Raw genomic sequence first — 8,096 nt, forward strand, 5'->3', positions numbered from 1 at the left:
ATTCGTACTCCTTCTGTCCGAAATTACTTGTGGCGCAAACGTAGTAGTATAGCACGTACAAAGATACTCCATCCCTCTTAAAATAAGTGTCTTAACTTTATACTAAGTGTAGATGGAGAGAGTATAAGAGAAGCCTCACCAGATGCGGTGAAGACCTTCGCAGGTCCAGGGTTCCATACAGACTGAACATGTGTTCCCCGCCGACGGCTTCTCCTCGACGTTGATAACCTCGTGCCACAAAGCCTTTACTGCAGCCTCAAACTCTGCGCTCTGTGCACCTCCCGCCTCGCTGGAGTAATCGACGCCATCATCACCTTCCTCCTCGTGGTCGTGGGTAGACGGCGACATCTCGGTGTGGTTCGCCGCTGGACTTCCAACGACAGCCCCGGTGCCGGTCTCCACGGTGGCGGTGGGTGGTGGACGCGTCGCCTCGCCGTGCACCGTCTCCGCCTCCACCTCCATGTCCTCCATAACGGGCGCTGGCGGCGAGGACGACATGGAATCCGGGAGCGAGGGTTTCGGGATTGAGCTAGGACGGTAGGAGATTTCCGCGGAAAGAAAAACGACGCCTTATGTAAGCTTCTCCGCATGCCTTCTACGTACCTGGATGAATTTAATCCAGCAGGACTAGGGATCGGGAAACAGATCCTTATGGAGCCCCGACGGAACAAGGCAACGACGGCCGTTAGATTGGAAATCATTGATTAGTCTTGATAACACACGCTTGTCTTATACACTCTGCGTATTTGTTTTTTTGATAAAATTTCAAAATATAAAGTGCATTTGTTCTAATTCCTCGTAATTTCGATCTTGGCCCTTCAGAAAATGAAAAGTATCTCTCGTCTGATTGCATGTATATCTCCTTGCAGAGAAAGAAAAAGGAACCATCCCTCTTCCGATTGCGTGTATCTCTTCCTTTCCTAGCTTAAATGATTTACTTGTCGCTAATCAATGAATTAGACGAGGGTAATTTCATCCCAAATAGTTTACAATTATGTGTCTTTGTCACCGTGCCAAAAATAATGCACCTTAGACAAAGGAATAGAGGAAGTACAATATATAGATTGTAGCCCTAGTATTACTTCAACATTATACAATGTCAAACAAAAAAGTTCGATAAATAGCCGATGATAGGTGGATTATAAAAAAAAGCACAAAAGGTAGCAAATATATCATATACAATATGAAATTCTTAGTTTTTTTTTGTTTCTTCCAACACTACTAGAAAATCAGTCGTTGCCGAGTTCTAGGCTCTTTGCCAAACCCGGGATCATGAGAAACACACAGTTTGCCAAGTCTTAAACTTGACATACATAAGAACTCGGTATAGACTTTAGTTTGCCGAGAGCCGCACGGACTGAACTCGGCACATTGAAAACACTCGTCCTATAGTACCATTTCCGAGAACTAGAGATTGAACCGGGCAACTTGCCAACTAGGTGCCACGTGACATGAACCATTCGGGGTTAACGACTCCGTAACATCAAGAACACGTTTGTCGAGTGCCACATACACATGACTTGACAAAGATTTTTTCAAATTCTTCTTCTGTCAAAAAGTTTGTCAAGGGCGGTGACAAAGAACTCGGTATCTCTACTTCTAATGGAGCAGTTGGTAGTCTCGCTTTCAGGTTTTTTTCGTCCCACCTCCTCTGGTTTTTTTTCGTCACGGTTTTTTTCACTGATTTTTTCCATCCCCTTTTTTTTTGAAAGTATTTTTTCCATCCCCTCCCCCCCCCCCACGCACGCAAAAAAAATCCTCCGGTCCAAAATCATCGAGTCTTCTCCTCGATACCCTAGCGCATCTCACCAGCGCCGCCGCCGTTCCCTGCCACACCCACCAAAAAACCAATCCCTCACGTCGAGGGAGGAGCACGAAAGGCAGAGCTGCTCCCGCACCCTGCGCAGCGCCGCCGCTAGCGTGCCCCGCCCTCATCTGGTCAAGGGCGCGGCAGAGCAGGACGCCGGCACGTTCGGTGACCGGCTGGACTTCTGCAAGGCGAACCTGTTCACGGGGCGGGGAGGAGTGCGAGGAGCCGGCGGTGGCGCAGGAGAGGATCATGCACCGGATCAACTCCAAGATGGCGCACAAGTCGTACCAGCTGGGGCAGCAGCTGTCGTTGCGGTGGTCGACCGGCGTCGGGCCGCGGATCGGGTGCGTGCGCGACTACCTGCCGAAGCTGCAGTTCCGGTTGTTGGAGGATTCGGGCTTTGAAATTGTGCCAAGTACATATGCGTTCGGTGGAGGATTCGGGCTTTGAAATTGTGCCAGAAACAGACACAGAAACAGAATTTGAGCAACACTGACTGTTTGTTGTAATCTATATACAACAGAATTTGTACTGCATCCTTAGTTTTAGCGCATCCCTGGCGCCACGAGGAAAATATCATGGAATTGACAAGAGCAAGGCAGGAGAGATGCTGGGAGCCAAAATCAATAGCGCCCAGACTGCATGCAGATATATATAGCCTCAACAAGATGAATTGTGAGATCGAGCTCCTTCAGTTTCAGCATAAGCCCCCGCATAAATCATCACCTTTGGAGAAGTGCTTAGTCCCAAACCATTAAGGTTCTGTAACGGCTGAAATTCTCCAAGCTCTGAATCTCTGACGATGATGGGATCCGGACACCCTGATGAAACTACATCCAGTTCAGTACAGTCAGGGGGTAGGCATGCTTCCAACCGTGTGTTTCTTCAAGGCAAGGTTTGCTATTTGTTGTGTATCAGTCCCAGCAAGTTATAGTTTGGTTATTCTTGTTCTTTTATTGTTAGTGAAGAAACATGACAATGTAGTCCCAGGTTTGTGTACGTGAGGTTTTCATGGTCCTTGAGCTGTTGTTACATGCAGGGCCGTGCTTGCCAAGAATCGAAACCGATCCTCCTTGAAGATGGTCCGACCTCCAGTTCATCTATCGAAGGAGATAGTAATACTACTACTGCTGCAACTATCTTGTTGTATCGCTCTGCTTCCATATGCAAAACAATGCATTAACCTGTTCTTTTTTTGCGGGAAAAATAATGCGTTGATCAATGTATTCTCCATTCCTGATGGTCATATGTTTCGAATTCATAAGATTAGCTATATGAAAGCCATGGTGCATATAATGTTCGTTTCATTTCTTAGCGCAGTAGCTCTGGTATGGAAGACTGACGAACATGGGTGAATAAGCTGGGAGGAATGGACAGCACAGGTAAGAGTCCAATCCCCTCTTATTTTGTGGAGAATTTTCAATTCGTCTGACGTTTAGTTGTATGATTTGTCAAACTTTCATTTGCTCATTTGTTCTATCTTTATTTTTATCTCTATCGAGCTCGATGTCCAACTTTTGTTGTCGTGGGGGCTTCTTGTATGCAAGTAAGAGCATGATGTTGGATCATAGTGTTGATTGGATTGTGGAAATTGTAGGATGATAATACTGTGTTGTTTTGATCTGACCCTCGTGAGGGATTATATAGAATACATGGTGGGGTAGAGACTTGGAGTACAAGACAAGACAATTACTAATTCTATCTCTAACTCAAGCACATTATACTTCTAACATTCCCCCCAAGCCGTAGCGGGCGTGAAGCGGACGATTGCGACTGAATTTGAAGTCTTGTCCTTTTTGCGCCAATATATGTTGTTGAGAGGCACCCATCTTGCTAATTGGTGTGTCAAATTTTACATGGACAGTATAGTTGTGTGATTATTGAGTGGTCCAGTGAGTAGTGTTGCTATATGCAAAGGAATGATAGAATGATGAGTTTGTAAAGTGAGTAAGGGCATATCAATAATTCAACCCGGAACCTGGGCTCAGATGAACCCAGTGAACAGTACCACAATTTAAAATAGAAACAAAGTTCACAAAATTCCAAATATTTTTGTGGTGCAAGATGCTCATGTGCGCGAACTCCGTGATTTTTTTTGTGAAGTTTGGATATTTGAGGAGGTCGTGGAAAAAAAGACAAAATCAGGCGTGAACAATGTGATTTTCAAAAGTTTCTCAGACATTCGAGGCGTGAACAGTGTGATTTTCAAAAAAGATAAATTTCGAATGTCCGAGAAACTTTTGAAAATTGCACTGTTCATGCCTGATTTTTTTTTGCCATGAGCTCCTCGAATATCCAAACTTCACAAAATTTTGCACAGGGTACACATACAGGAGCATCTTACACCACAAAATTGTTTTGGAATTTTTAAAACTTCTTTCTATATAAAATTGCTGTACTGTTCAGGCCCGGGCTCATCTGAGCCCGGGAGCCAAATCGCTGCTCTCCATATCGATAGACTCAGTGCTCTACCTTCTGACATATATAAGAATGTGTGGAGTGTACTACTTATGGATGTAAAAAGGAAGTTTTCCTGATACATCCATGTAATGGTGGATCGATCGTATGCTTAATAAAGGTAAAAATATTTGTCTGGTTTTCCGCTCATAGGTTGGTCAACTTTTTCTGGTGCCTTGGATCTTTATCCAATTGGCAGGTAGTATCTTTTAATCATCATTATTGAACATATATATGTTAGTTTGCCTGAATATACTTGCACAATACGTACTAAGTAGCCATTTCTATTCAACTATAATGTTTCACTAACTTGTTAAGCAACTGATACAGCTGACCCTGAGATCCGAGATCTATTTTTTGTACTCATCAACACGATAATCTTTGGTGACCAAGAATGAAATTTGGAATCAGACCTTTTTTGGCATTACAACATATGACATGGAAGGACGGCCTTTTCATCCTCCACCAGTCGCCTACAGTATTTTATTTGTCATCAACCATTTCTATGTTTAATTCTCATTTATTGTGAAATGATTTATTTGAGCACTTTAGCGAGCTACTCTTTGTTTTTGCATTCAGTGACAATGGGTAGGTGCAACCTTCGGAGAAAAGTGTGTCAAGGCAGCAATTATAGTTGGTAACATGAGCTGCCCCAGTCGCATAGCAGTGTTCTGGCCAAGATGGTACGGCACATAGTTGCTCGCCCAAATGAAGGGAATGTTGATCTGGTAACAATCCTTCTCTGATCTTTTGTCATAAATGGCCAACTGAGTTTAGTACTTCCTCCTTACCAAATATAAGATGTTTTTGCAGTTCAAATTGAACTACAAAAACATCTTATATTTTGATACATAGGAAGTAGCTTCCATAGAAAATGCATACATGATGTCCAAGGATGCTACTTGGCATTTCCGTCTAGAGGCTCACATGTTTCTTGATATCTTCTCATGTTCGACATCTGCTTAGCACCTCCGTTTAGAGGCACCGCGCGATTGTTATTTGGTCAATAGTCATTTTATGACTGGCATGATCGTATTGGACCAGGGATTGTTTACTGTACAATAATAATTGTACATAGCTTCTGTCAAATAATCGACCATTCAGTTTGATGCTGATGAATCTGAATCACAACTTCTGTTGAATTCTGGTGGTTAGAGATACAGCAAGAATTTCGATTTGGCAGGTCCCTCACGGAGACACTGGAGGAGATGGTGTGCTCAACCTGAGTTCGCCTTCAGCATCCTCCTACAGTTTGACAAGGTAGGGCTGGCATTTGCGTCTATGAATCAATCAATTGGCCTTTTAATAATTGTGTTTTCAAAATGGGCTTCTTGTTTCTTTTAGTCCATGAGTTCCACGCCTACAGCCCCAGGTCAAGAGCAATGCCTTCTTCAAGGTGCCAACCAAAATGACACCTCTCCACACATTTACCACTGTATTGTACAGGTACCAATGGAATAATGCTAAAATACCTCGATGTTGCTACATGTTTGTTAGTGTAATTGTACTGAGCAGATCAGCTACTAATCTTCCTTGTCTTCTGTTTGATGCCATGACGACTTGTATGCTTAATTATTAAGTAAATTATTCTGTGGCGCATGTTATTTTGCAAGTCGCCATAGGCAATTGTTCTTTTGGGACATGCACAGGGTCGTTTTCATTTCTCATTAAAGAGAATTGATTTGGATATGATCATTTTTCATGCTAATTTCATTTCTCATTAAATTATATAGAGCTTCTACTAGGGATGATACCAATATAAATATGTTTTACCATGTTTAGTTTTATTAGACTTGATGGCGTATATAGTTGGGCGCATTGTGTTTGATTAAAATACTCAATGGCATTAGTCGCTTCTTTTCCACTTATGTTGAGCTATCCCTTGAGAAGAATAAAAGCAAGAGAAATATCGCACTTCATGAATGATGCTTTCCTATGAATCTCACACATAATTTTAGATAATTCCGATATTTTACGATAGGGGTAATATTGTCTTCCCATTATTTTGGAACTTATCTACTCTCCCTATCAGAATTGAAATGAGCTCACCTAAGTGGTCTTCAAGTATGAAGACAATCTTGTATGCTTTTTTAGTTTGGTCGTGCATGAGCAGTACTAATTACTATTTGCATATTTGTGTATACAAGAATGAAGAATCAGTACATGTATGTCCTGATATTCAGTCTGCATGGTAATTGGCCTTGTCAATAAGCTGGTTACACAAATCTATGTTAATAATTGAATGGTTTGCTTATTTTTTTGAGTTAGTCCACTTTCTGAAATCCTCCTCTAGATATTTATTTTTGTTCTTTTGACTAGAGATCAGAAGGAAGACCTATTCTGCATTCACCAGAGGAGGGGGCTAACTGATCTCTTACATGCTTTTTTTTAATTCAAAAACTTGTGAGCATCAACCCATGTTTTTTTAACTTGAGAGAATACAAAAATATGGTAGACCAAGATTAAAAACTAATATTAGCTTATTGCAATTTGGAGTTGATGGGAATTCCATATCATTAAGTGCTTGTAAATGCTATGAAATATAGATGGAAAGCATAATTGAGAACGTTATAGTTTGCTTTCCAGTATTAGAAGAAACTAAGTGCCTAAATTCATAGTTGTAGCCTGAAATGTTATAGAATATCTGTAGTTATTGGTAAATGTAGTAAATCAAACTGATCTTTTTCCTTTTTTTTCAACTTTCCTCTTAATGGCCTTGTGAAATTTGTGGGGTAGTGATTTCTAAACACTTGTGATATTATCTTCCTTTTTGCACGCATTAATTGTTCTTTGGTAGTTGTCTTTGTTACTCATGTTTAAAATTTCTTAAATGCATTGTCTGAAATGTCATATTGAGTAGTTTGACAGAACAAACCGACAAAACGTACTATGTTCCACAGCTAATTTATAAATGTTATTTGATGTACATGTCATTCTTAGCTCTCCATGGTTTGCTTTGTTGTCCTGTTTCCATAGGTGGATTTACATAGAGCCATATAACCATTCCATTCTTCTACTATTCATGCTAGCAGCGAGAGTTGTTCTAGCAACACAACTACTAACCTTTATTTGTTGCAAGCACGGAATAGTCTTCTCCCAATAATGTTTTACATGCATCGGTGATGTCTAATTCAAATTGTATGTTTGTAGAGAACCAAAGTGCCCTGACCTACGCTATAAAGAGAGCATGTGAAAACAAAGCTAACAAAGCTGAAGTTGTTGCTCAGGATGAGAAGGAAAGTGATCTTTGAGCAACACTAGACCTGGACCTAGAACCACTGGCTCACTTAGAACACGAGTTAGTCGATTGTTGTGATAAGAGTAAGGGTTGAGAGTGAGTGGGGAGAAGGTTAGAGTTTGTCTGTTCAGTTATAGTTCTGAGCAGAATAATTTTTCTATTTTAGAAAATGTGGCAAATTGCATTTCATCAGAGATGGCTTTGCTGTAAATTGCATGATCGAGAGGTTTTTATATATTTTTCATCAAGTCTGTACAATTTTTTTTCTTTGGATAGAAAGGTAAATGCATAGGTAGGTTGATTCAAGAGTTAATAATGGACATCATGGCGTATCAGTTGCATGGACATCATATTTTTATTTTGTGGTAATGCATGACATTCAATTATATATTACAACATGACAATGACTCGGAAGACATTGGATATGCCTTCTTGGCTCGGAGGGTGTCACGGGCGGCGCACGCCTCCTCGCCTAATAACCGTGGCCGGGGACTCCACCTTGGCGGTCCGTGGTGGAAGTACAGTGTGAAGAATAGAGGGTGCCATGATGAAGGTGAGCCGGGTGTCATCAGGTTCGGACTTCCACATTTC

The 8,096-nt window shown here is 41.4% G+C and overlaps 1 long non-coding RNA gene across 1 annotated transcript; it reads left to right on the forward strand.

The window, feature by feature from the left end:
* The first annotated feature begins 5,029 nt into the window (after positions 1 to 5,029).
* On the forward strand, positions 5,030 to 7,716 carry LOC125524512. Its single transcript, XR_007290790.1, has 2 exons — positions 5,030 to 5,527; positions 5,612 to 7,716. It is a non-coding gene; the product is annotated as an uncharacterized LOC125524512 (long non-coding RNA).
* The last annotated feature ends 380 nt before the right edge of the window (positions 7,717 to 8,096 follow it).

The sequence above is a fragment of the Triticum urartu genome, chromosome 7, assembly GCF_003073215.2.
Source record: "Triticum urartu cultivar G1812 chromosome 7, Tu2.1, whole genome shotgun sequence".
Classification (NCBI taxonomy): domain Eukaryota; kingdom Viridiplantae; phylum Streptophyta; class Magnoliopsida; order Poales; family Poaceae; genus Triticum; species Triticum urartu.